General features: G+C 39.0%; 1 pseudogene; it reads right to left on the reverse strand.

Annotated features, from left to right (window-relative positions):
• LOC113344027 overlaps window positions 1-504 on the reverse strand; it is a 39,633-nt pseudogene extending 39,129 nt beyond the window's left edge.
• Window positions 505-7,681: the final 7,177 nt, after the last annotated feature.

Raw genomic sequence — 7,681 nt, forward strand, 5'->3', positions numbered from 1 at the left:
AAAACCACCAGGATCTTTACACTTTGCAGGCATCTTATTTAACAACATGGCTGAAGCACTTTCTCCCACCTGAGTGACCTCGTTAGCAATCAACCTCTCTTTTTTTGTACACAAATCCTTCAAAACCTTGGCATACCTGGATACCGTTCTGATGGCCTCAATAAATGGAATGTTGATATGCACCTTGCTGAAAATATACATAATCTCCTTGTCTAAAGATTGCTTCTTTGACTTGGCAAAACGACTAAGAAACTGAGGTGGTGTGGTAAAAGTAGGAATTGCGTCCTTAGGTTGGCCGATTGAAGTTGGCTTTTCCTTTGGAACAGTTTCAACTTCTACTTCCTTTTCTGAGTCGTGACTAACCTTTTCTTGTTGTTTTGGCTCTTCTATTTGCTTTCCACTCCTCAAAAGCACTGCATTAACATTATCTCCTGGGTTCACGAAAGGTTGTGATGGCAACTTTGTCGATGCTTGTGATTTTAGTAAATTCAAATCGGTTGCCATTTGTCCCATCTGTTTTTGTAGGTATTTAACAACAACATCATTCTTTTGTTGATATTGTAGGTTTTGTTAAAATATTGCCTTTTGTTCTTGGGAAATTTCATCTTGCTTTTGCATCATAGCCTTCACCATCTCTTTTAGACTGGAACTCTGATTCTGCTGTTGAATTTGAGGTTGTGCTTGAAATTGTGGTAGTATTTATTCGGGTTAGCTAACCTAGGATTCCATCTCGCTTGAGGGTTTAAGATACATGTATTTATAGTGTTTATGTAACCCTAATTCTGATATAAACTTGATGTGCAAGCAACTTGGGCAACAAGACTTCTGGAAACTTCTGGAATCTTCTGTCATGGGTAGACGGGCTTGATTCGCGGGCCTTCCGTGTATTTTATACACGGTACAAACGTCGCCCCCTCTTAACCTCCAACTTGTTGGGGGTTAAGAAGTTTGTTTTTCCTTCTGCGTCGATCGTTGATATTGAAACTCGCCCCCAAGCGTTTGTCGAGACATTACAAAGACGCCCCCAACTGTGGTAACCTGCAACAAAATTTAAATTTTCTCACATGCTAGGCGAGACTTTTTTCCACGTGGTGGACTTGATGATGCTCGAGAGCTAGTCGAGTCTTGAGTAGAAGGTAGTGTGCTTGCTGCTAGGGCAAGGCTTTTTGCTCGCAACGTAACAAGGTTGTAGCGCTCGCTGCTCGGGCAAGCTGGATGTATTGCTTGTGTTGAGTACGAGTCTTTGGACCAATATCGGGTATTGGTCTAGCGGTTCGACGAGACTTTGGACCAACATCGGGCGTTGGGCTCATGGTTGAGATGATACTTTATGCTTGCCAAGGTGCAAGTGTTTCATAGTCGCGTGCAAGACAAGATTTTATGCTTGCCATAAGAGCAAGACTTATGTGCTCACGTGCAAGGTGAGGATTTAGGTGCTTGCTATGTGATGCAAGGCTAAATATTGAAGGGTCTAAGCAATCCTCATCTCGAACTCGATCACGTCGCCATCCACGAACCTCGAACTCGATCATATTGCTGCTCCAAGTGCATATAAAAGTTTCTCAACCACTGGAAATTTTTCTTCCATGTTGTAGGGAATTGAAAGACGATTCCAGCAAGTATCACTCAATTCGGACTTAAAACGAACAAATTATTGACGAAACAAGATCTGAGAAAGCGCGCGTGATGGTACATACGTGGCTGTGCTGACCGTGCACAGCGTGCTGACACGGCAGATAAGAGTTGACGTGACATTGTTAACTGTACATAAAGGTGCTGACGTGGTATTGCTGACTGAGATGGAATTTGCTGACGTGGCGGAACAGTTACTGACAAGATTGATGACATGGCAGCTGACTGGATGTCGACACGTCATTACTGACTGGACGGTTTCTGCTGATGTGGCAGATGTTATCGCTGACGTTGCGCTGCTGACATGTACTTTTTGCTTGCGTGGATACTGATTTGGCAACTAGTCAGACCCAACCGCCTGGACCGATTTGGACCATCTACGAACCGGTTGGAGCTGAACTGAACCGATAGACTAAGCTGGATCTTACGGGTCATATCAACTGAATCTGACGGATCAGATGGTATGGTTATGAAGCTGTACGCGAGGCTGGACCTCTGTGGTTTTCTGCAACACCTATATCTATGATTGTTTTTCTGATTTTTTCCATTCTTCTGAAACTGCCTTCGCAACAGTTTCTGCAACTGTTTGCAACGCTTTACTTGTTCGTAACACTTACAGATGAACCCAATTTTTTTTTTTGCTGAACTTTGCACGGAACTTCTTGCAGATTTCTTCCGCAACTTTCTCAATGGCAAAACACGATTGTTATACACGAATCCCCTTAGTCGGCGCCAATGTTTGTACCCAAAATTACTTTTAGGCACAAAACACGATTGATTATTTGATGATGATGATGAAGCAAAATTAGGGTTATGAAACAAATTGAAGAAAAATAAAGAGACACAAGAATTTAACGTGGTTCGGCAAGTTGTGCCTACATCCACGGTGGAATCCCGTAGGGGAGAAATTGTATTGATATGTGGTTTAGAATTGTATGGTTAGCAAACCTAGAATTCCATCTCCTTTGAGTTGGATTTTGGCCTCTATTTATAGAAAAAAAACCATAATCTAGTTCCATAATAACCCTAGATTTGTAGTTATCCAAAATAACCACCTAGATCCTTCAATATTTGTATATATCCATGAAGATCCATGTCTATCTTGAAAGATTCTTGTATATCTTCACATGATTTGAGTTTATCTTGAAAGATCCTTGTATATCTTCATAAGATTTGTATCTATCTTGGAAGATTCATATCTATCTCCCAAGATTTGTGCCAATCCCAAAATAACTTCCAAAATAAATCTTTTGGGTTTCTATATAATAAGCTAGACCATGCTTCCATAATAAGCGATTGGTTTATACAATAAATCGAACGGGGCTTCTATAAAAAGCCATGTGAGTTTCCTCAATAAACCTACGGGTTTCCACAATAAACCGAACCGGGCTTCTATACTAAGCCATGTGGGTTTTCTCAATAAGCCCACGGGTTTCCATAATAAACCAACTGGGTTCTATGATAAGCCATGTGGGTTTCCTCAAAAAACCCACGTGTTTCCACAATAAACCGAATTGGGCTTCTATAATAAGCCATGTGGGTTTCCTCAATAAACCCACGAGTTTCCATGATAGGTCTGGTTGGGCTTCCTTAATAAGTCCGGTTGGGCTTCCTCAATAATCCAGAGTTGGTTTCTTTAACAAACCTCCGGGTTTCCTTAATAAGTCCGGTTTGGGCTTCCTCAATAAGCCAGAGTTAGTTTCTTTAATAAACCACCGAGCTTCCTTAATAAGTCCGGCTGGGCTTCCTCAATAAGCCAGAGTTGGTTTCTTTGATAAACCATCGGGATTCCTTAATAAGTCCGGTTGGGCTTCCTCAATAAGCCATATTAGTTTCTTTAATAAACCGACGGTTTTCTATGATAAACCGAAACGGGTTTCTCCAATAAACTGTATTTCACCGTTATGCAATAGCTTGTGTGGTATGTACATGCACCATTTTATTGGGGTACAAACATGCAGCAACAGCTACCACTAGTTCATCATCACGACCATGTTGTTCCAGTGAGAAACCATTGCTCATATAACTTCGCAAACTCGAGAATCGAAAGGCCTTCTTCATCATTGCCTTCATCGACTGAAGCCTATTCGACACCCGCTCGTTCTTCACCTTGAAGTGCATCATCATCTCTAAGTTCGGGTTCAATAGCAGCAACCAACAATCCATTTCCAAACTCGAGTATGATTGATTTATCGAAATCAGGCTAGTACCCATGCTTTATGTCGTCCCCAGGAACCCAATGATGTATTCAAGTTTGAATATAACTGTTAATCAAGATCCTTCACCGTCGTGATCATCATGATCATCAAGTTCTGTCTACCATTGCCTGTGTTCTGTGTTGGAATAGGGAAGACGAAGTGCCCTGAGTAAATAGGCCGGGTGCCTTCAACGGATTTTGAATCCTTCTTCCCCCTTTGTAAAAGACTGAACTTCCTTTAGTATTTCCCTTGAACTTGACTACCCTTAACAAGAAGCTGCCCTTTAACACACGGTGGGTGTCATTAGCATTTGGTCCTGTAAAATGACCATTTTGCCATTTTAGTCTTCTAAGTTCGTGTTTTGCTCATAACTTGTACTTGAACGAGTTCCATTGGCCCTTCTACACTTCTAGCTAGCTTCTTTTATTACAATATTAGGTGCTATTTCACTTCTTTTATTAACTAGTTGAATGATAATCCCTGTCTCCTTTAAAGGTCCCAGATTCAAGGAATCATAAATATAGGCTGACATTACGCTTATGGAAGCTCCCAAATCAAGCAAAGCACGGTCAAACCGCCTGTTACCAATAGTAATTGGCACTGTAAAACCACTAGGATCTTTACACTTTGCAGGCATCTTATTTAACAACATGGCTGAAGCACTTTCTCCCACCTGAGTGACCTCATTAGCAATTAACCTCTCTTTTTTTTGTACACAAAATATAATGCGGAAAAGAAATAACACAGACACCAGAATTTTGTTAACGAGGAAACCGCAAATGCAGAAAAACCCCGGGACCTAGTCCAGATTGAACACTACACTATATTAAGCCGCTACAGACACTAGCCTACTACCAATTAACTTCGGATTGGACTGTAGTTGAACCCTAATCAATCTCATACTGATTCAAGGTACAGTTATGCTCCTTACGTCCCTGATCCCAGCAGGATACAACGCACTTGATTCCTTAGCCGGTCTCACCCACAACTAAGAGTTGCTACGACCCAAAGTTGAAGACTTGATAGACAAATCTGTCTCACAAAGAAAAGTATATAGGATTGAATAAATCTGTCTCCCATAGAAATACCCAAGAGTTTTTGTGCCGTCTTTTGATAAATCAAGGTGAACAGGAACCAATTGATAAACCGATCTTACATTCCCGAAGAATATCCTAGTATTATCAATCACCTCACAATAAACTTAATCGACTAGCGAAACAAGTTATTGTGGAATCACAAACGATGAGACGAGGAATATTAGTAATCTTTGAAATTAACTCTCTAGTTACATGAACCCTTTGTCTATTAACCATGGTCATGAATTCCAGGTCATTAAGATTAACATCATGGATGTTAGCATAGAAGATTCTTGTAAGAGTGTCAAAACCTTCACCAAGACCATCAAAGATGTTTCCAAGCTTGAAGTTTTCTAAACAAACTAAATCCTCTTTATGTCCACTAGAGAAATCCAATTTCTTTTCTTAAATAAATCCATTAGATGAAATACATTCAAAAACTTCAGCACACGAATTACTGGCAAATCTAATCCTAAGAGAATTTTGATCTATAGGCAAATTCATGCTAGAAGATGAAGAACCCAAATTTTTTGAAATTCCTTTTGAACCCTTGAAATTCACCATGAGATCTAGAAATTGGAAGAGGAGACAAGAGGAAATCACTTACTTGGAATGAACTTTGAACACCCATTTTTCTTATTTTTCTCCAAGGAAGATTTGATGGAGAAATTTTGTGAACCCTAGAAAGTTCACGTATGCGGACTGATGGGAGGAAAAAGAATGTACGCGTACTTCTTCTTTATATGCCCACTAATGGGCTTGGACCCGTTTACGAACCGCGACCCACCAAAGGAATGTGGGATTTTCTTTGATGTTCACACACCAAGGTTGTGCATCCCGTGAAAGCACAATTTGTGAGAAAGCTCTTTAGAACAGAATGATATGTTCAACCAAACTGTACACACAACAAACTATTTCTTGCCCCTTCTCAAGATATACAAATGGGGTAGTGCCAGGCTTGTTACCAAGAGGCATGATGTCCAGAGGAATCCTCATGCAACATTTCTGGTTGATATTTGTGAGCAGTCCCAGTGATATAATCAAAGTAATGATGATAATCAGGGTTGTCAGAGATTTCTATCTTCCTTTTTACATGACTAGAAAGAAGATTCTTCCGATATCTTGACCTTGTGTCAAAAACATGAGAACCCGTATTGGATCTAGTTTTACATGTACAGAACCTTTATCGGGTCGATTCTTAAACTTAACAGAATTAAATTTTTCTAAGAATCTAAAAATGCTTTCAAAAGCTCTAAATAGATCTTTGTCAATTGATCCATTATGATAGTATTTCTCAAAAAGATTAAGAGTTAATCTAGTGAGAGTCCATATCTTTGAGCGTAACGAACGTTTTCTCAATCTTCCCTTCTTTTTATTTTTTCCTTTAGATTGTTTCTCATCATCTAAGTTTTCCAAGATCTTAGATAAAATGAGATTATCATGAGAAATCAGAGCTTTTTTCCATAATAATCTTTGAACAATCTTTAAGGATTTCTGGCGTGCGTTACAGATGCCAAGAGCAAGTTTTCCAAAGAAATTTCCCATACGGAAATTTTTAAGGATCAAACAAACACAAACTTATTAGGTTTATAGTGTTTGCCTGCTCTGATACCAATTGAAAATGCGGGGGTCTAACAACCACACCCAAAAATTCGTTTGGAAATCTGAGAGGACTTAATCCAATACATTTTCTAGAGAATCAACTAGACAGTCAGACTCAATCTAGAATAAAGTATATCAAAGAGTTTAATATCTCTAACTCTTAATTCAATCCGCAATCAACAAATAGAAATCTGTGAGCCTGATTGAATATAAGAGGAAGTACTTGAACGGTACCAAAGACCAATGTTCAAGTGTCAATCAATGTAAATCTACAACCCAAGGTTGGATATTATAATTGATTGATCTTAAAGCACAACCTGTGATATTTCAATTATATAACAAAATATAATGCGGAAAAGAAATAACATAGACACCAGAATTTTGTTAACGAGGAAACCGCAAATGCAGAAAAACCCCGGGACCTAGTCCAGATTGAACATGAACATTACACTGTATTAAGCCGCTACAGACACTAGCCTACTAGCAATTAACTTCGGACTGGACTGTAGTTGAACCCTAATCAATCTCACATTGATTCAAGGTACAGTTATGCTCCTTAGGTCCCTGATCCCAGCAGGATACTACGCACTTGATTCCCTTAGCTGATCTCACCCACAACTAAGAGTTTCCACGTCCCAAAGTCGAAGACTTGATAGAAAAATATGTCTCACACAGAAAAGCCTATAGGATTGAATAAATATGTCCTCCACAGAAATATCCAAGAGTTTTTGTTCTGTATTTTGATAAATCAAGGTGAACATGAACCAATTGATAAACCGGTCTTATATTCCCGAAGAACATCCTAGTATTATCAATCACTTCACAATAAACTTAATCGAGTAGCGAAACAAGTTATTGTGGAATCACAAACGATGAGACGAGGAATATTAGTAATCTTTGAAATTAACTCTCTAGTTACAACCCTTTGTCTATTAACCATGGTCATGAATTCCAGGTCATTAAGATTAACATCATGGATGTTAGCATAGAAGATTCTTGTAAGAGTGTCAAAACCTTCACCAAGAACATCAAAGATGTTTCCAAGATTGAATTTTTCAAAAAAAAACTAAATCCTCTTTTTGTCAACTAGAGAAATCCAATTTCTGTTTTAAAATAAACCAATTAGATGAAATCCATTCAAAAACTTCAGCACAGAATTATTGACAAATAAAA

This window comes from Papaver somniferum, unplaced genomic scaffold (genome assembly GCF_003573695.1).
Source record: "Papaver somniferum cultivar HN1 unplaced genomic scaffold, ASM357369v1 unplaced-scaffold_70, whole genome shotgun sequence".
Taxonomy (NCBI): domain Eukaryota; kingdom Viridiplantae; phylum Streptophyta; class Magnoliopsida; order Ranunculales; family Papaveraceae; genus Papaver; species Papaver somniferum.